Raw genomic sequence first — 22,895 nt, 5'->3', positions numbered from 1 at the left:
GTGGGAAACGAGTGAAAACACTATCGTATATAAAGTTTATAGGGAGATCGAAGCAAACTGGCATGCCTATAACTAGTTATGCAATAAAAATTAATAATTAAAAAATATATTCGTACTTTTTTAAGTTAAGTACCTGTACTTATTAAATAGAATAATTACGTTTTTTAAACTTTTACATGGAAAACTACAGAGTCGCGAGTTTAAACTTTCATTCAGGGAAGTGAGCCTCACACTGCCCTGAAGCTTGTTTTACTCTTATACATTTTATCATATTTTATTGCTCGGTGCATATATTCGCTGAAATATTAAAATTTCAGAATCAAATCTAATCCAAATAAAACAGATTTAGTTTATCGCGTCAACGCACGTGCGATAAAAGTTTTAAACTGAAAAATGGTTCTCGTAAAATTTTATATTCTCGTGCTTTTTTGAAAAATCGCGGGCTGTAAAAAAGTGGAATCGGAGTAAGCCGTAATAATTTATGTAGAGCTGTTAGGCGACTGAAACGCTCCGGATTTCGCGGATCGCGACGTATTTTATTTTAAACGGCGTCGCGCCGCTTAATTGGATTCGCGCACATAGGACCGAGCTGGCCGCCTAGCCAAGGTTACAATCGCTATCGCTTCGACAACGAAAAGCATTATGTATCTCTATCACTCTTCCCCATTAGTGTGACAGTGACAGTTGCGTTTCGATCGCTACGGAGCGTTAGCGATTGGCATCTTGGCTACGCGGCCTGGTCCGGCGGGGCATCGGTCTGTTGCGGTGGGCTGGTTGTCACTTGACGATGAGCAGAGTAGTTACTGTAGATACCAGTGGCGGCGCGTCTAACATATCCATAGGCAAGCCGGAGCTAATTTGGCTTTCATATTTGCTTTACAACTCTACTTAAACGTCCAAAAACAGGCAAGCCGGTGGGAATCGGCTTTTATGGATTTTTTTTGTTTTTTAGTTTCGCAGCATGTTACTTTTTGGGAACATCACAGCATTTTTTTTAAATTATAATTTCGAGTATTGATATAGTTTGAATATATACATATATACTACCTTACTGGCATAGAAAAAGTTCTAAGCCTGTAGATGTAGAGAGAAGGGAACGTAACTTCTTATAATCAACGTTAAGTATCATGTAGTTAATTTATCTTGCGCAATTTACTAAAAGTTTCGAAACTTTAAGTACAAACTCCAATCTTATAAAGCGTACCTACACATAATAAACCTGGCGTTAAAGTAATAATAAGGTTATTGGTGTCTGAAAGTTTCCCGCGAAGAGGGGACTTGTAGGAAACTGCACTCAAAGTAACGCGTTTTCTTACTGAGATTAACGTTAGGTATTGATTATTTATAATGGTATTGATAACATAGTTATATAAGTCTATATTACTATCGAAGACATCCCCATTTAACGCTAGAATATTACATATTTAGCCATCTAGCCCAGTTGTTTGGTTGCGGTTAGTTTCGAATATATATAACCACTATGTACCTAAATCAAACAAAGGGGAATAGCTGTGGTCAATATACATCATATAACATTTCCTTATTAATATTCAGAGAGTAAAATGAGGACTATATGTTTGTATAAAAAACGGTCACGTGACTTCGTTCCCTTTCCTCTCGAATATTTATTTATTTTATGTTTTACTGATATACTCGTAGTACAAGGCATTCTCACGTAGCCAAATTTTCTTCCACATGAATCACCCATCTGAGTATAGTTCTGATTTAAGTGGCGGTAGACTTGCATGATTACACTGATTACTTATTTTACACATTCATTTCCCTTGTATTTTTTATGACATGAACGGATTAAAATACTGTGTGGTATACATTTGCAGTTTCCCGCCGAACATTGCTCGCCGAACACACTATGATATTTACGACTGCCTTAGCGGCGACAAATGTCGGTACTCTACGTTGTGAGCTCCACTGTGCTTTCTTTGCTCTCCATTACCCATGTCCATTGCAATAAATAAGTATTAAAGAACTTAGACTATGTAGGTAAATATTACTGGTAATACAATAAGTAAACAAGAAATAGTTACAATCCGGTACAATTAAAATTTAAACACATATTTGATTTCATCATGCTAAACCAAAATAATGTTATTTGTATTGGTAATCATTATCAGTAAGTAATTACGATAAATGGGTACTGCATGACTTTTCATTGAATAATGCATTTTATTTAACTTAATTAGACTAATCCCAATTCCAACCTCTAAGTTGGAAGGCCAGATGGTACACGCTGTTGTAAGCGAAAACTAGTCCCTACTCCTATTCTTGGGTTTAGTTGTAGAGAGTTTCCTATGAGCCGTGGCAAAAAGCCGGGACAACGCTTGGGAGATGATGGTGATGAATGTGATGATACATTTTATTTAAAATCATCACAAAATTATTTTTTACACAGTCTGCTTTGTTACATTAAAGTAAGCATTCAATTTATTAATGTTTTGTGTCTCAGAAATTTTATTTAAGATTTACAAAATTATCAAAATAATTTGCAAAATAATTGCAGTAATGACACCGCTTTGAGCAACAAACGGGCAGATAAGAGAAGCTTATACTCGTAATATGTCGCTCTGGGGGTCAGTAAATCTTGACAAAGTACACTGATGAAAAGATCTTTCACTTTGAACAACGAAATTGTACAATTTGTACATGTACAATGTACATCCAATATCTGAAAGGCGATTCAAACTTCTTACAAGGCAAGTCAAGCAAGGCAAGTCTTGTTACTGTTATGGATATTATCTGTCAGCTGTCAATAGTGACATTTCTGTTTGAAGATCTATCTACGAGTAGGCCTTCTTGAACAACTTTATAGGTTAGCCTTTCTATGTCGAAGATACTGATCTATGCCCTGAAAATTATGAGTTATAAGTTGACGACGTATAAGACACACGCGGATATTTTAATACAGGTTAAAAGTACACGAGTGGACGAAGTTTTTCGTTTTCTGCGTACGATCTTGGGTAGACCCTGGATTTAAAAAAAATGATTTTTTTTAAACTACTGATTTTCTAAGAAAATACATCACACGGTACCGGTTTAAACATTTAATTTTGATCCTAAATACATGGTAATTTTTTATGCATTTAAGGAGCCGCATTAGTTTAAAAAAACTGATATTTAAAGTGGCTCCTTGCGCACTCGCTGTTCTAGCTTGCAGCGCAGCACAGTCGGAGACAAATGTCGCCGCTCCATTCCTCACATCTCGTCCCCTGCCGGCGGCTCTCTAATGAGTAAATTGTTGTCCGCGCGGAATTTAATATACTGCCCTACCCTGTCTTGCCCTGTCCTACCCTGTCCCCGCCCCCTCTCAGGACTCACTTTGAGAATTTGCTACAAAAATGTTTTATGTCCTCGGATTTTTCTTCACGAAGGACAAGCTTCTTCATTTAGGACGTTACGGAATAAATTGTCGACATCTGTAATAAGTCGCCCGTTATGTTTCAGCTTCAGTAATTTAGCAAAAATGCGGATTTTTAACTCCCCTTAAAACATCTAATACTTGCATTTTTTTAATCCTAAAAGGGATCTAAGAAACGCATTCGAGCTTCAGTTCAATTTCTCTCAAAGGTGCATTTACTAGCAATAGCGTTGGATGGAAGTTACCCGTATCGCGGCGAATAGGGGGTGAGGAAAGGGATGGGAAAGGGGTTCAGTCGAGCGAGTAAAGCTGCACAAAAAGAGTAGCACATACATATGAAGTTAGTAATCGTATCTGCCGACGGCCCGGTAAGAACAAATGGATTGGACAGGCGGAGCGCGTTACAGAGGACTGTATGTTATAAGCTAATAGCGGTTACATATAAAAAAAAACTTGTAGGCACTGAAACTGCTGCCGGCATATGCAGCATAGGTAGTTAAAGTAGTATAACATAACGCTGAAATTCAAGTTATAGAGCAAAACCACTTTTCAGCACAGCGTGATTGAAAGAGACAGCTACTGTTGTTATCACGCTTTCACGTTGACAACAACGACCCTCTTATCCGATCTCGTGGCAGTTAAATCCCCCATCCTCAATTATTATTAGGTTATAAAATAGAGATCAGATTGAAATAATGGGGCCTATTCGACTTAGTTGATCAGTATGGTGATACGCGGGACGTGGCTCATAATATCCAAACTTCTCATAGGTTTACAAAACAATGGATATACTAGGCAGATACAATTGCATTGCAATTAAAACTTTGCGAGAGACAGAAGCCTATGGATTCCCCATACCTACCCTAGACCTAACTGGAACTCATAATATTCCGCTGCTACGTGTCACTCGCGCCAGCCAATAAATGCTTAATTCATTCTAATGAGTTTAAATGACATTACTCTTTGGCCAGAGTATACTGAACATTAAGGGAGGTTGTAAAACTGGAAAATGTTTCCGCTGCGGCCTATCACTCGCGACAGCCAAGTAGGAGTTCGTTCGTTCGATCGCGCGCCGACGCGTCTACTAGTTGCATGCTATCGGCAGAAACCGCGCGTGTACGGATTATTACAGCTCATTCTAGGCTACATTATAGTAAAGGTAGTTAATCTAGGAGTTCCGTTGGCCACCTTCCGACTTGATCACCACATCCTCCATGTTAGCGTTTGCAATATGTCGTCGAAATTATGGAAAAACTTTTTTAATGCCAGCTCAATCAGAGACCACTCACAGGTTTCAATGTAACAAGATTAAAATACTTGTACATAGATGCCTAAAGTATAGAAATTCTGTTCAGAAACTGAGTAAGCGTAAAAAAACTATAGCTACTCGTGATTTACCGGACGATTATTCTGCACTGTGTAAGGGATGGGCAGACTGTCTCAGAAGACAATGTTTGTATAAATAAATACCAGATTAATCTTGGCGATTGTCTGCACGTATTTATAATCGGGTGTGGCCCTAAACAGTCCTGACAGGTTCTGGGAAGAGGGCCCTGTCTCGGATGCTGTGGCTCTTTTGCTTTGCTGCTTGCGGCTGTCGGCGGGCAGTAGCCGTTTAGTCCGCCCGATGACAGACGGGCAATTGAAGAGAACAAACAATCTTGTGGATTGTAGCCAGTTGCTGTTATGAACAGTGTTATACAACAACAAATATACGTAGATTAAATTAAACAAGTTAAATTTGGAAATAAAGTTAACAGTTAATTTCTCGAAAGCTTCAAAACCAAATCGATGCTCAAGGCTCAAGTCGCGAGGAAGTCGAATATAAGAATTCAGAATCTGTTATTTTCGATAAACATTACCAGGCACTTACATCCAGGGGTAGGGTTAGGTAATAGGGGTAGAGGTAGGTACATCCAGGTAGGTCCAGGGGTATAATCGAAGCAGCTCAAAACTATTTAAAATTACGAGTTCGTAATAATCAACTTTAAGAGCGAGTGACTTACGTCTGTTATGCTTACTTACTACAGTACCTTACTTCCGTACTCATACTAAACTTGCTCTAGTCGGGGGCAAGCCGATAAATAATATAGACCGGTAATGGACGCCCCGAGCAAGAGTCCCGTGGGACTAGTATGAACATGATGGATTATAAGAGGGATTAACTGAAACATCGAGTTAAACGGATTAAGAATATTCTGAATCGTCCCGTTTTACGCTCCTACTATCACGGAATGTGATGTGACATGCAGCTGTATATAGCTTTCTAGAGCAACAGATTGCATTCAACGGTCTGTTGGTGATGTTATCTCTCAGTTTATCTCGGAGGAAATTGGATTTAGGCCGCAGCCTTCACACGAGAGGACTTAATAGACGTACTGCTACTTGTGAATTGTAGGAGCGTTGGAGTAGAATAGACAAAACCGCAAATACTTGGTATACTCAAGAATTTCGAGGAGACAAATATTACCACTTAAGTGTTGCAAGTAATCTAGGCACGGAAGTAAAATTTGAGTTTAGTTAGCGGCAATAGCATCTGATACCATAATCAATAAATAAGTATAGATATGTCTTTCACTATTTGTAAAACAATAAGGGTAGTAGATACCTGGGCGTGACAGACAAATCTTGTTAAGACTATCAAATATTTCATAAAGTTGATCATAAAAAGAACATTTTAGTTATATAAACCCCGTCTGGCAATGTTGGCGAAACACTTCTTATAACCAGCGTTCTACTTAAGTGAAGACAATTTATCATGTTCCTAAGATCATCCTTTTACAAGTTACTTGCGCATTTAATCTGAAACTCAGCTCGAAAAATATACTGATATTGTTGGTATGGTTCTTTCCTGCCATAAATCTCAGCTTCTCCCAGCAGCGTTGTTTGCGGACTTATGCATTTTCATTAGCTTTCCAAAGAAGATTTTCATTCAATCCTTTTTAGTGTTTTTCCGTATTTCCAATTTGCAAATGTACTACAGTACTTGCCTTATCTGAAATCGAAGCTGCCAATTTATCCAGTAGCTTAACTTTTTTTGGTTGTTTTTGCCTTTCTATTATTTGCAAAATTCTAATATATGGTATAAACTACCAAGCTGTCTGTGATAAATATAAAGTTAATGAAAATGTTCACGGAATAAAGAGATGATAATTAAAAATAGGATTTCTTGTGAAACATGTAAATCCGTTAGTTTTCACAATACACTTAGTGGCATGAAATGGTCGAGGATAAGATTTAACGTAAGGTGCGTCCATAACTTAAAACGACAACAAAGCCATTGGGATTATGAAAAGGTTTGATATCACGTTGTTGTCATATTCCTGTCTCGTTCGTATACCGAACAATGGAGCGAGCGCGCCGCGGAGTCGGAATAACCCATTTAACACCGACTATCTGACAGACAGAATAACTGTTACGTAATACAGTGAGAACTAGCTTTAGTAACTTGCAAAGCTAGAAACGTAGGAATCCATATTTCATAATAATATTACATGTTATGACAAATATAAACGATATATATTCTCAATGTTATGCAATGAACGTTTCTTTCTTTGCCAGAAGCTGCAAGATTTATCATTTATACTATATACTAGCTGTAGCCGTGACTTTGACCGCGTGTGGTTCGGTAAATTCATGTGAACCTCTCCCGCCCCCGCAAGAATGATGTGGTTTTCTAGAAACCAAAAAAAGGTTTAATAAGTTTTTTACTACTAAATGCTAAATCGTAAATCATAATTCGAATGACAAATGAGTTGAACTTACTCATACTAATTTTAAAATATAGTATACTAATATGTATAGGTAACTTTAGTAGATATAAGCCATATTAGCTATTTAGAAGTTGATTACTGCTATACATATAGTTAAGTAGATCGTGTCACAACACAAGGGAGCAAAATGACATATTTACGGCGAGGGCGTACATTAAATCCTGAACGAAATGAAGGATTCTATAATTCAATCCTAAGCGTAGCGAGGGATTCTAAAATAGAATCCTAAGTGTAGTGAGGGATTCAAGTGTTAACGCCGCAGGAATACAATATTCAATGTATCTTAAACAAAAAAGTAAAATCCTATAAAGAAGTAATACTGGACCATTCGCAGTCACGCTGTGCCGTAGACACATGAATCACGTGGATAAACTCATCTCCCCACGATTTATAACCTCTTTTATTTAAATACATTGTTGCGTATCGTTTCTCGCGCGATTTGAGTTTCCGCGCGTCTGGTCGCGGCGCGGCGGGCGCCGCTCAATGCCGCACCATTCAAATCAAGTACCATATACTACATATAAAATACTGAATAGTTTATAAATACATTTACACAAATCTCTGACTGAAACTCATATGTACCTTCTATCACAAAACTGGTACGAATAAAAATGAACTATTACTATATTGTGTGCTAATTTACCTTATTACCTAGACTAGAAAAGAGAGTCGCCATCATCAGATCAACCTGACCTGAAGAATGGCTTAATCCCATCCCAGGCAAAATATTCCAAAGGGGAAAGAATTGAGTCATTAACCGTAGGCATATGACACATCAAACCCGGGTTCAAACCCCGGCTCGTACCAATGAGTTTTTCGGAACTTATGTACGAAATATCATTTGATATTTACCAGTCGCTTTTCGGTGAAGGAAAACATCGTGAGGAAACCTGCAAACATCTGCGAAGAAATTCAAAGGTGTATGTGAAGTCCCCAATCCGCATTGGGCTAGCGTAGGGACTATAGAACAAGCCCTCTCGCGCTCGAGAGGAGGTCTGTGCCCAGCAGTGGGACGTATATAGGCTGAGATGATGATGATGATATGACACATCTAAAATGTGCCCGATATAGAACAAGTAAACAAATAGGTAAGTTCCAATGTGACCGACACATAACAAAAATTGTAGGTTTAAAGCAGATTATATTATAAATAAACTCCACTTCAGGACAAATAAAATAAAGAACGAGTGCAAAACAGTATTAAAACAAAAGCGATATGCAGGATAGATCATAAACAATCGCTGACTGCTTTTTGTGTGGTCCTCTCGAATAAAAGGATATTGAACTGGCTCCCCGCCAAATGTAAAATGCTACTTGTCCTTTTCACACGATACGCATGTGAAAGGGGTGAAGTATGATTTTATAAATTTAACGGCATACAAGGGGATGTTATATTTTGACATGTATATTATATAAAGTCTAGAGTCTAACTCTTTACGACGATTATATAAAGTGAAGTGATACAATATGCTGGTGTCTAACTCTTACTCAATATTGTGTAGATTTGATAGCTTGTGACACTTATGATTGTATGATTGCTTCTCTTATTCATAAATGAATTCCACATTTGTTTATTGTATTATTTTAATAATTTATTTACTGATGTACAGGCACAGTACTTATATCGACGACTGGCTAGTCGTTACTTCAATTATAATTTCTTATAATAGTTTTAGGTTAGGTTAATAGGTTGTTATGCTTCATAACCTTCTTATCTGCTTAATTTAATCGGCGAACCATTTTTCTCGATTTCTTTAATAACATAACTAGCACCGTAGTTACAGAAAAATCGGAAAGGATCTACTAGATCCAAATTAAATATTGTCGTTTAATAAATAACCTCTTTTGAAGGCGGTTGAAACACATACCTATTCCCGAAATCGTTCCAATCTCTTATTATAACTGGCATATATGCCTACTGGTCTATGTTTATAGCTCATTTATTACTATAGTGTCAACCGCAGCTAATGTGATTTACGCATTCCCAGGGTATGACATATCCTGTTTCCATAACGCACTGATGTCGGCCGAAGGAGCGTAAATATGTCCCTGTTAATTTATAAGAGCCGGGCACGTGTTATGAGTGTTGTATTTATTAGTATACTTAAAATGAAAAACACCGTTATTTAAAGTTGCATCTGTCATTTTGTCACAGATCGTGGAAACAAATCATTAGTCAAAAATTAAAGCGTTATGAATCAAATGATACTCTCTTATATTTGTAACAGTAGTTTTGGTAACGCAGCTTGTGTCAAGGTTTATACTTATGTGATATTAGTAAAGTTATTACAGTCAGGATTATTTTTTAATTTAGGTAAGATATTCATTCGTATTCGTATTATAACTATGACTGATGTATTTTGATGTTATTGACTTCCGATTTGTCATTGATCCAATCCTAAGGTAAACATACGTATTAATTTACGTAATTATCTATTGTTCAGATTGTGTCGTCGTACAATATGCAGCTTCTAACACAGTTAATACCTGCCATACCACACCCTCCGGACATATCCCATTCTCTTTGACCAGTAACTACGGTGATACAACCCTAGAATGAAATGGCCTGAAGATTAATTTGAGATGGAAGTATCTCGGACCTCGTGTAAACCCACGTCATCGAAACAGGATAAGTAGGTACTTGACAGAAATAAAGCCTTTAATCTATCATTAGCGCACTTAATTAATTTCAGTCTGCGGCAAAAATAGCTAAGCTTTTAGGGTTTTTTAATGTTTACAAAATTACCTGCACCTACGCAATCTTATTCCCTTAAATAAAGTTACTTGTGTTTCGTTAATTTTCAACACTTCGACCGCGTAGTAACTTCTGATACCAACTGTGCTGTCTATCTTTACCGTGGGTTTAAAGATTGTCAAAAGAGAATCTTACCACTGCAAATTTATCAACACGTTAAATCAAACATCTTGTGTTTTTTTATGACACATATGTTTATAGAACAGATGATTATCCTACCAATCATTTAAAAAATACGAAAACAGTAATATTTAGGATGTTCCTTATTTATAAACGCATGCTGTTCAGTACCTACTCCTTAGCAGAGAACGGACGAACGCCAACCTGGGCTATAACCGCGAAAATCGAAGCTCGCAAATTGCGGGCATCTTTCTCTGTCACTCTAATTACGCCTTCATCGGAGTAAAAGAGAAAGATCCCCGCAATTTGCGAATTTCGGTTTTCGCCGTACCTAGCCCCTCTGTCACTGAAATGGTGTTTATTTAATTAGTCAAATTTTAATAGAACGATGATTTAAGAATTGCATAGTTACCATCAAAAATGTACTTTTGCTTTAATGGTGAATATATGTAACATAACATAACCTATAAACTAAAATAAAACTAAAGGCATCGCTCTTTCTACTTTTATGAAGAAGCAATGCCGACATTGTAAAATGTAAATACAGAAACCTCACTTTTTATAAAATCCATTCTCTTTTCCTTTTCGTTTTTTCGAAAACAAATACAATTTACCGATTACACTTCCGCAGACGCATAATGGGCCGTAACAAACGGTAGCAGGTTCGATTCCAGACATTTGCATGCTAATGCTGCACTCGCATTCCGTTTGTTTGCTATTCTGTGTGACGGCGGCTGGGATAGTGATGGTCTGATGGTGGATTACGGGTTAACTACACGCAATTCACGTTTATTATGGCTGTATAGTTTTATAAGGTGGCTTTTAATAGCATCTAACATGATGCCTTAAAACGCATAATATAGAGAAGTACGTATATCTACTTGCTTCTATGATGGGGATTGCCTAGCGAAATATTCGACACGACTACATTTAAAATATTTCGAAACCACCAATACTTACAGGCACCCACACACACAGACCCACAAAGGGTTGGCGCTACAACCCTTTGTGGGTCTTAGCCTCCTCCACAATCTTCCTCCAGTTGTCGCGGTGCCTGGCGACCTTCTTCCAGTTAGTAAACTTTCACATCTTTCTAATATCTTCTTCTACACAATCTATCCAACGCTTCTTAGGCCTGCCTTTCGGTCTTTTTTATTGCGACGTCCACCTTGTCATGACTTTTGGTGCCCTCTTGTCCGGCATCCTTTCAAGGTGACCCGCCCATCTCAGCCGCTGTGACTTACAGAACCTGACGATGTTCTCGTGCTCTATGAGTACATCCAACTCGTGGTTCATGCGTTGACGATAGGTTCTATTACAGGACCATAGATCTTTCTGAGCATTTTTCTTTCGAACACTGCAAGTTTTAGTTCGTCTCTCTGAGTTAGGGTCCAAGTTTCGCAGGCGTAAGTAGTAAAACCACCATCAATAACAAAGGAAATTATATTGACATACTAAATTAACATAGAGTACCTACCTGCGCTTATGTAACCAACGGACAGGCATGATTTTTCTAACTGAAGTATATTTTTGACGTTAATCAACGAATGTGTCCGCAGTACAAGTACGGACACAGACACCTCGCCACAGTAAAGTTGGTAAGACAGAATAGTCCGATATGTAAAACAGCCGTGGCTGCGCTACGGAAAGTTACTCTCCAATAACTATCGACGACTCCCCATACGGAATATTTTATCGTTTTATGAATATTCCCGGTTCGACACTCTCTTTGCTCAGCTACGTTGAGTAGGAATTAACATTGAACTAACATTCATTGGAAATCACTAAATATGTTCTCGAATATTTTATGTAACAAACTGCCGTATTCAACTTCAAGATATTCACAAGAGACGACACGTACTAGATCCATTCTAGATACTTTATAGTTTAGATATCAACTAGTTCTCTTTTGCAGCGCAATTAGGGAAACCAATGTCACTTTTACGTTAGATAGAGTAAGATATCTATTAGATGTGAATTGGATCTCTAAGTCATATCCTGTGGAAATCGTTCAAGAGTATCCCAAGAATTGCGCAAATGTCAAATTTGACAGTTTAGATCTTAAACATATCGTTATCATATCTTGGTGATGTCTAAAAGATGTCTATTTTAAAGTCCGAATCGGGCCCAAACATATGTTTTGAAGCAATAACTAACTTATTAAAAGCTTTCTAAAAAATTATGAACACCTTGATTAGTCACACGGCTAAGGTACATAGGTACTAATAAATCTTCGCAAGGTAATAAATTGTTAATTACCTTCGTATTCAGCGTGGCTAAAGCATGCCTGACCTGCGGTCATCGCGTACGGTGCATCGCATCGCATTAACCCAAGAAACCCAATCTACAGGTTATTTACCGACGTCTAAACATAACTGATTTATATGGACGCAGTAATAAATGTCATGACAAACAACGATATGAGATTATTGCACGATTTAAATCAAAATTAATTAGTTCCCTTTAAGGACAAGATTAACGATTTCGACTATATTTATAAGTTTAATATTTACATTCGTAATAAAATTGGTTTGCTCGTTTGTTTATTGGAACAAATACATAGATCCACTTACATAAATCCAGATTTAAATGTCAAAATTCTACTTACGTATACATATTTTAGGGAAAGCACAGTATAAGTAGGTACTTAAGTATATGTCGTAAAGAAAATTGACGACAGTTAGTGCAAATTTAAACCGCTCGATACATGGTTCACGTCATTAATCTACGTCTCAAAATGCTCCTGAATTTGGGAATATTCTTGTGGCAATACCGCCACGCCGCGATATTGCTCGCTTTCGTGACCGCAAAATACGTCGTCAGAGGTACCAACTCGGTTAGGGCTATATTAAGATTCCCTCCTCCCTTCCCCTCCGCTTCCCCTCGGTCCCCGGAACGCAATTTTTCCGAATACTTTATGCTAATGTTTACCGATACGGCATTAAGCCCCCTTTCATTACGACGCTCAGATAAATTTCAATTGAATTTTCTCTGAAAACAATCTGTTTGGGCAAATTGAGAAGTTCGGCGCTCGTTTGCATAAAATAATAATAATGAAATCGGTTGAGCAACCTTAGCGAGTCCAACATATTTTGATGAGTCACTCTCTCGCTCACCTGTATGTATATCGACGGGGAAAACGAGAAATTCTCGCTTTCTAAACAATTTTTTATAATACCTACATACTCTGATTAATATTGATTCTGTTGACATTTGCAATAACTATAATTTTTAGATATTCATTTCAATTTTGTTGCAGGTACTGAATCTGGTTTCTCAAAATAATCGGAGCTATTTGTATGTAAGTAACTGTAACTATTATGTATACAATATACATACTTTTGTGGATATATGTACCTATATAAATATTAACATAAAGGTTTATTAAATTTATACGCCCCTGAGGCCCCTTAGTTAGAGCCCTTAGGTTTAGTTGTATTTTTTTTAGCATTGCGGACAATATTTATTAGAAATCTTGTTTACCTTACAGCGCAATAACCTATACATCATCTTTGTAATCATACAAAACATGTAATAAAACGTTTATTTATTAAGTAGCAATATCCTGAAAGCTTAGTACTGTCCCTCCTACAATAAATAACATCACTACATTTATCAGAGCGCTGTGAATAAAACGACAGACGTAGTGTCCCATTCAATGCTTATTAGTGAGTGTATGAATTATGTATGTGGGGCGGGTATATGCGTACGTCAGCGGGTGAGTGATTGGTCCACGGGACATCTATTTGATGAACCAACGGCCGATTATCATATATATTTTATGCTTGATGCCCTGATTTGTTTTTGGAGCAATTAACGGCTTATATCAGTTAGCAAATAATAGAAAAGACGCCTTGGTGTAAAAATCTGATTTCAGACTCCGGTTGTATATTTATTTTTCTACTGGAATGAATTCTGCGATCCCACGTGAGTCTATATTAGTTTCTATTTTTTTTTTATGTATTTAGGAACACCAACAGATAATAAATACACCATGAAAAAATAATCTGTAGCTTACATAACATTAAAGGTAGACGTTTGTCCAATTATAGGTAACAACAGCTTGCTCCAGTATCTTAGGACATACAATATATTTAGGTAGGTACATTATTAAGTTTAGACATTTCTACCCGAGACTTTGTCGCGCAAACGTCTTTACAAATGTTTCGAGAGCCTGAGTAATTCAACATGCTAATCCCCAAGCATTATTACAAATTAACTGTCCGCCGTTGAAGTTGTAACAAGTTACCACTAGTTCCCCTTCTCTAGTAATATCCCAACGGCACAACAATAAAAACTTGCGGAAGCAATATGAACCGAGCAAGTTTGCAAAATTTACCAAATTAGCTTCAAGTGTAATACGTTTTTCTATGAAACTTTCGCCGAGCTATCTTAAACTTTTTGCTCATTTATTTATGGTCGGTTTCTCTTTGAGGTGGAAAGTAAGGCAGGGTGTCGGGTGCGTTACTTGCTAATAGACAACGCGGTGGTTATTTGAAAACTTTCCCGATCGCCCCTCCCCTGCCCCTCGCACCCTGTGAACCCTGCTCACCTCTCTTATTGCAAACTGCAACTTTACTACAAGATATTTAGAAGTTTGCGGAGCTTCAGATACATTGTTTTAGTAAACATTTTAAGGGTTCTGTACCACGTGTACCATGTTCTGTACCATGTGTGTAATAACATGGAACTCTAATAGTAAGTCTCCGCTCTGTTTGTCAGCGTAGCGGGCTCTATTTCTAGAACCATATAATACTCGTAGTAGTTCATTATCCATTTGTCAGATCTATTGTCGCATTGACATAAATTAAAAATTTAAAGCAGTGAGCACATAAACGTGATCTTTTGATTTTTTTTCCGATCTGTCGGTCAGCACAGCAGGCTTTATTTCAATAATAGGTCAACGAAATGGAAATTTGTACTTATTGCATATTGTAGGTATTATGTCTACTTATCGCCGACATAGTTAACAACAAATAAACATAAACTCGTCAAGTGTGGAGGATCGGACTTGAGAAAAACATTATTTTTTTTAAATAATATTGCTTAACGATAGGTACGGAATACACGATGCGCGAGTACGAGTCTCACTTGTCCTGTTTAAAGTAGGTAGATGTATAGTTCGTTACGTTTTGGTTAAGTTCAAAGTTTTGTTAAACATACTAATTACTTAGTAATTAATTTTGAATGGTAAACACATGTAATTTTCATTAACTGATTGTCCTAATTTAATCGGCTCAGCTTAATTGCCTTGAGAAGACTATTAGTTGCCTAATCAAATTATATTTGACTTTGATCCTAATTACTTGTATATGCTACCGTGAAAACCCGTTTTAAGTGAAACGCGTTTTTCCTAGTTAAAACTAGTTTCCCTGTAACGCTTTGGCGTGAACTAGTTTTCACAAATAATTCAAAATTAAACCTAGTTTTGACAAGGTGAAATGCGTTTTTAATATGTAGTTAAATTAGTTTTCCCTGTATTCTGTCAAAGACAAAAGATAGGTGCGACGACGAGCGAAGCGACGAGGAGCATGTTAGGCTGACCGTGACCTAACAACGCGCGTAGCCGAGCGTGCCGCGGTAGCGAGCGCCAGAACGACTTAATTTATTTATTTATTTAAAATTTATGGTACAATATAAAAAATAAAGTATTAGGTACGACAAATAATGTACCTATTTGATTTGTTGACTTCGGCAGCATGTAATTTTCACTATCTACTATATCCTGGCGTATCGAGTATCATACGCTGACTGATTGAACTGATTTTGTAAAAAAGGACGGCATTACTTTCCTTAATTTCTTGACATACTTAATCTTCAAATGATGTCCGCACGTGCAATGCAGATCAAAGCGCAACTCGTAAACTCTATCGATCTCGCGGCGTCACATAATGCAACGCCAGCTTTATGTAGCCTATGCCAGCGTCTTAATACCAGGCCATAAAGTACAATGTCCATCATCAGAATCTTCGCAGAAATTAGTTCGGTAAACCAGAAAAATGAGCCCTATTGTGTATACATATTATAAAGAGTAACACTTTCCTTGATGTAGGTAGTATAGGTGATGATAACAGTCGGGCGCTATGCCGTAAAGTACGCTTTTGCATGTGACGTTTGATTTACATTACTTTAATATACCTAACACTTAGCTGCCTTCATGTTTTAGGCTTACTAGGCACGACACTTAATACTTTGTAAATCATAAAGTTTAGGGTATTTTAGGTAATATAGGTCTTGTAAGTATCAAACAATGCAGTTGTTCCGCTCGTGGCTTAAAACTATATTTTAATGATTTTAATGTATAATAAAATGAACAACATAAGTTTGTATCATATAGTACATAATTATAATATCGTAAATAAACATTTAAAAAATTCAGTAATATATACCGGGAGTACAGCCTAGTACTGTTTAATTTTTTGCTCATATTACAGGCCACACCCGGTATATAAATGTTTTTCATTGGATTAAATCTTAATTCACCAACAAGCTAATAAGAATTTTCTTTCGCCAATAAGTTGAACGCCAACGACCTTTAATCAATAAGTGCGACTTAACTCCGGCATCAACCTTTTTTAAAATTCTACACTTTACAAAGATTCGCGCCCCATCTAATCCTCTTTGTCTTTATATAAAATTGCAAAACTCCTAAACGCAGTTAAGCCCCCACCCTCTCTTGATTGCAAATAAATACCATTCACACACCCTCCACTTGGAGATAATTTCGTTTGGAGAGTGTTTTCCTGGTTGCCCGCCGAAAAACGACTTTTTAAGACGCGAGACGCGTAAATACACAACGTGTTGGTATAAATTTACCATGTGTTTTGTAAAAACGCACAGGGTTTTTGGAGGCAGCAAAATGAAGATGACTTTGTGTTACTCAATGCACATTTACCTAATGAGAAAATATCAAATCGACACTGAATAAGATACTGCCACAGACTATTATGTCCTGGGATTATTTCACAAAATCCTTGAGATTTAGTAAAAAGAACGCTTCAAAGTTAGGGCATTAAACTATCTAGTACAGTCAACAACAGAGCTATGAATACAGGCAAAGTGCCAAAAATATGTATACACGATCTTAATGTACAGACAATAAAGTACTGTATACATATTTTTGACACTTTGCCTGTATTCATAGCTCTGTTGTTGACTGTACATAATTACTTTAACCAATTTATTACTTTTTAATAGAGTGAGACTCGTGCAAGCTTTGCTTGTTATTCTAGATGCATACTGGTAGCTAAGTAATTCAATCATATCACTGGTCATTTCGTAATAAAAAAGTATACAATAGATTTTGTTCAAGAAATACCATTACCATGAGTAACTTCGGAAGCTATGACTATGTAGGTAACATATTGCTCGAAATCGAATGCATAAACTCGAACCGCCTCAATCCATCTGAAACTCATCCTGCAAGTGAAGGAGTGAGCAAACTCAGCCACTACGCCTGATCATACAATTTGCAAATTTATTGAAATAACATACAGCTCAGTGTTCAGTGCAGAGAAGTTTCGTTTTGGAAGCGATCTCACTTGGAACTCCACATCTTCAGTAAATCTCTCAAATTAAGTTGCCCCCTCCGTATCATCCGCGCATGCAAATATGTGCAGACAGACGCAGTGGTCGGCCCACGTTAACGTCACAATAGGCGAGCTAAAATGTTCGGTATTGTATGGTATTACAAGAGACGTCGTCGGCAGCAAATGGGCGAGTGTTCCTGATGGTATTCCCGTCGGGAGGCGCTTTACAAAAATCGCGGGAACACGGCATATAATGGTATATACCATTGCATTCTTGGTCGCATATCTGGATAAATGTTGAATGTGTGGAGAGACTATTTTATAGGTATATTTCGTTCCGAATTATGTTGTTTATTATTTTTGTTTTTGCTTTCTTGAGTAATATTCTTATTCATTAGGAAGCATAGAGGGATGCTTTATCCTAGTCCCAAGTGGCCATGCCAGACGAGAGTTTTTCAGTCAATCTGATACTCAATTTCAAAAGTTTAATAAAATTATGATGAATTTTACATTTTGTTTTGAATCATCGTAGAAATTTGCGTTTAATGAATGCTTCGCTTATGTACTTACCGAGTAAAACCTACGGATGTTCACGTTACGATAAAATTATCAGGTATCACGATTGGCAATGTACTAGTTCTGAATAGTCTTGATTCGATATGATTCTTGATCACGCTTGACTATACAGTCATAATCTAAAAGGTAGGTACCTATATTACATACATGTCCATATGGACAGGAATGACGCAGTACGCTGCTGCATCGTGGTAAAAACTCGCACGAAGTTTTTACCCCCGTCTGAGATGCTTATTGCTTGCAGTTTACTGGACTACTGGTTTATATAGCACTGCTGTTTGTTGCTGAAGTTTCTTTAATCAGTAAAGTTGTTTTTGCACTGAACTAGGTATTGTGGTGCTTTTAGTTTATATATAATTGGCTCACTGTATCTCGCAGTTCTAACTGCAAATCTGAAATATATTTAGGAGGTAGTTACGTAAACTATTTATATATTGAAAGTTCTAATCTAAATTCCCAATAATATATTTTAGTTTTTTTTTTTTATAAATTTCAGTTGATCCTCGTATCGTATGTAATCGTTATTAACCTTCTCATGATGTAAACCTGTCCTGTACTAGAGCCAAATAGCTAAGTAAATACCTTCGTTATTATCTGATTGTTTTAATTTTTACTTGTATTAATCCAGTAAATTTGTCGAATTTTGTAACCTGGCTCTTTTGCGTCAAATCCGGTAGTTCTAATTTTCTGCAGACTTGTTTATGATGTTGTCCCAATGAATAATCCAAGTTTGTGACCTCGAGCGCCGAACGCAACTTTGTCAAAAATCGAATAAATCGCATTTTTTTTTAGATTTGGGTGATTATAACCCTAAAGTACTAGTTTTTGATAGTAACTTCCTAGGGCGCTTTTAAAGTAGACTAAATTTGCTACAATAAGACACTAGAATTGTCTCTGTACATCTAATATTTTCCGAGATAAAGCCTTTCAAAATTTTATATTTAAATTTTTATATTTTTAAATATTTTTTTCAAAATACTCATACATTTTTTTATGGAATATAAATATTTTGTAGAATATGCCGGTGATGAATTCCATATAAATTACCAACCTAACCCTTATATTATAGCTAAGAACTGACGTAAAATTATAAAATTTTGAAAGGCTTTATCTCGGAAAAGATGTACAGAGACAATTCTAGTGTCTTATTGTAGCAAATTTAGTCTACTTTAAAAGCGCCCTAGGAAGTTACTATCAAAAACTAGTACTTTAGGGTTATAATCACCCAAATCTAAAAAAAATTGCGGTTTATTCGATTTTTGACAAAGTTGCGTTCGGCGCTCGAGGTCACAAACTTGGATTAGGTATTCATTGGGCCAACATCATAAACAAGCCTGCAAAAAATCAGAACTACCGGATTTGACGCAAACGCAAAATGTATAATTTTACTGTATTATATCATATATTTTATGCTTTTTAGTTACAAGCCCCACGTTTATACCACCACTACGTATACATACACCTCATCTCATGGCGTTATGTTCGCCTTTTATACATACGTTAAATAAAGTATTGTTTTGTGTATACCTAGTGAAGATAAATATCATAGATTCACGGATTAACGCTAAGTACCTAACTAATTGTCCTAGTGTACACCTAAGCTTCTATTGTCCATTGTGTAGATCGATCTCAACTCGTTATACTCACTTCACGAGGCTGCGCTACAGGATTTCTATCGGTACAGGTCAACGAACTCGGTGTTATCTCAGAAAATACTAGCGAAAATGATGGTAAAGAGCTCTATTATATGCGAAAGTCCGCATACCATATCTGTTTCACTTCAGTAGGTAGGTAACGATTAAGTGAACATAGGAGTTAAGTAATACTGGATTAACCCTAAATATGGCAGGGACCCGTTTGACGAACGCCTTATAGAAAAACAGGACACCTTATTCCATAAAATATATGTAAATATAATACTTCTCCTTCCGCTATTTTACGTTAAAATTTTCCTTTCTTATTACACTGATTTTTTAGGAACCAAAATAGCGGAAGAATTGTTGAAGCATTTCACCGAATCGACGTTATTTCAGTTTGTGTAAAAATTATTCCACGGCGTGGGAATATGTACCGCACGTTAACGAAACAATAACCTTTTGTTCATCACACACATTGTTTGATACATCTTCAGTTGTATTTATGCTAGTAGGTATTTCTGTATTGCACTAGCTGTAACAAATAAATTGATAACGATGTAACGGACTCTAGTCTCGAGTTGTAATTTTTAGGTCGTAATGTCACAGAAAATGATTTTATATTGTGGTTTACTTTTATTGCCCGATTGAATACCACGCAAGCATGTTCGAAAGGTGGACAGACGACCTTGTTAAGGCCGCCGGAAGACGCTGGATGCGGGTCGCTTCCAACTGGTACGAATGGAGGTCCAAGGGGGAGGCCTATGTTCAGCAGTGGACGTCTTATGACTGAGATGATGATGATGATGATGTTCGAAAGAGTAACATTTCACCAACTTTCAACAACTCTGTACTCCGTGACGTCGTCGCGAGCTTCACCTGCCGGCCGCGAGCGATCCCTAATGAGTCGTCCTGTATTCAGCGCGCGGCAAGACACCCCCTCCCCCCTCCCCAACTTCATCCACCACCGTATTGTCTCTCGAATTACCGAAGCCAGTTCACATGTCCCTTTTTATACGCTATTGGTTTACCGGACAGATTCGATTTTGGTGAGGCTTATAAGAGCCAACAGGAGTAGTCATTTCTCCATACAAACGTACTCGACTGTTTCCTCCGTGGGTTTAATGCTATAGCAGTGATTCTTTCAACATAGATTAATATTGTCAATATCTGTTACGGACCGTTTTGCTTTTTTTGATATTTTTGTTTTTTAAGGCGCTAGAGCCCTTCAAAAATGGCCAAAATGGCCTCATTGACTATGCCGCAATGAGAGGCGTAGTATTCAAAACTGATATCAATTAGCCAAAAAAGCAAAACGGTCCGACACAGATAATTTCATAATCATTTAGATTTCCAAATTTGGTTACGATTGGTTAAGTTTTGGAGGAGGAAACAGTCGAGTACGAAACCTCGATTTTGAGATTTTTACGCAGGATGTTTCGCCTTGTCCTTATCGCACTAGTTTTAGGAGCCGCTTCCGTTAGCGAGACGGGTATATTTACCTAAAATATTTAAAACTCAGCTCCTGTTTCGTCTGAACAGTTCGTCAATTATCTAAAAACAAAGTTATATACCTAGGTATTTTTCTTGTTCCGTTTTGTACATCGACATAAGTATTGAAATTCATAAACGTATATAATAGGAATTTCTTTTTCAAATTGTCAAAAGGCCAGTCTTTTGACAATTTGAACAATTCTCTTAATCCAATAAAGTTGAAATGAAACGTCAATTTGACTAAATAAATAAATACTAAAGCAAATAGGCGTAACGTTTGTAAAATGGTTCAGAACGTTTCCTTTTGATAATTTTTATTTCGATTTTCAAAGCTCTTGTACAATAATTTACATTTTAAAATAGAATAAGTTTAAGTGAATAGGTGTAATTCGGAAAAACACCTACTACTTAGCTACTTACCATTGTTTTAGTTTACAACATGTAATTTGGTTGTCTGAAATGTCCGTTAGTAATAAGACTAACGGCTCGATTCGGGAAATGAATGAGAGATGCACTAGATATGAATTAGTAAAGATATGTGACGTTCCATGGCAAAAGGTACCTTATGGTGACAGGCGCCGCGATTCGGGAAATTAATTAGAGATTCACTAGATATGAAATAGTAAAGTGATGTGACGTTCCACGACAAAAGGTTCCTTATGGCGGCTGACGCTTACCTGGCATAGGGCCGCAATAATATTGGAGCGACGTTAATAATCGTAAGCGCCAACCGCCATAAGGTACCTTTATCCGTTGGACGTCACATATCTTTACTATATCGTATCTAGTTAATCTCTAATTCACTTTCCGAATCGCGCCATAATAAGCAACGTGTGGGGAGAAACAGGTGTGAAAGTATTGAATAAACAATGCCAAGTTCACATTTGTTTGTACAGCGGGAAACTCAATTTGTCATATCTATTAAGCATTGGGTTTCTTTGTTTTTTACCCGATTGGCGTAGGGGGACAGACAGAGAGCTATTTATTTTTTTAAATTTAAGGGAACTTTACATTTTTGAAAAATCGTTTTTTTATTACTTATGCACGAGTTCGTTTTTTCGATATTTCAAACGGCATACTTAAGTGATTTAAGGAGTATATTTTTAGTTTCAGTCCCCAAACGTGTGATTCATTTGCGTCCATCAAACACCGCTGAAGCCTTTATTGTCATCATTTTTATCGTTAAACAAAGTAGGTTTTATTAAAAACTGATTGTACATGTCAAACCATAATACCTAGGTAAAGGCAAATCGAGAATCGAGTGATATAATGATGCTCCATGAAAATTCGTGAAACTGTATAAACTTTACAGCCGTATTATAATTTTAACTAAAGGATATGAATTCGATCTGGAATCTGGACATTTCTTCTACCAACAACGTCACTGTTGACAGTGACAGATCCGATCCACATCTAATCCAGATCGAATTCATATCTTGTAGTTAAAATTAAGAATACGTTTTTAGACAGATAAAACTAGTTTGCCAGTGAGATAAAACACTGATACCTCGTATTCCTTTACCGTACGAGTAATTTACGCAAAGTACAGTCAATACGCAAATTGCTAGGCCGTGTCAGACGAGACGTTAGCGCGGGGCACGTAGCGAATCTCCGCTAGTTTCGTATTCAGCTCACTCTTGA

The 22,895-nt window shown here is 37.0% G+C and overlaps 1 protein-coding gene across 12 annotated transcripts in view; it reads left to right on the top strand.

Annotated features, from left to right (window-relative positions):
- Window positions 1-22,895, top strand: part of LOC134676221 (collagen alpha chain CG42342) — a 466,219-nt gene that overhangs the window by 308,696 nt on the left and 134,628 nt on the right. The gene's annotated exons all lie outside the window — the stretch shown is intronic.

The sequence above is a fragment of the Cydia fagiglandana genome, chromosome 2 (genome assembly GCF_963556715.1).
Source record: "Cydia fagiglandana chromosome 2, ilCydFagi1.1, whole genome shotgun sequence".
Classification (NCBI taxonomy): Eukaryota; Metazoa; Arthropoda; class Insecta; order Lepidoptera; family Tortricidae; genus Cydia; species Cydia fagiglandana.
This window is presented reverse-complemented; position numbering and strand designations above follow the sequence as displayed.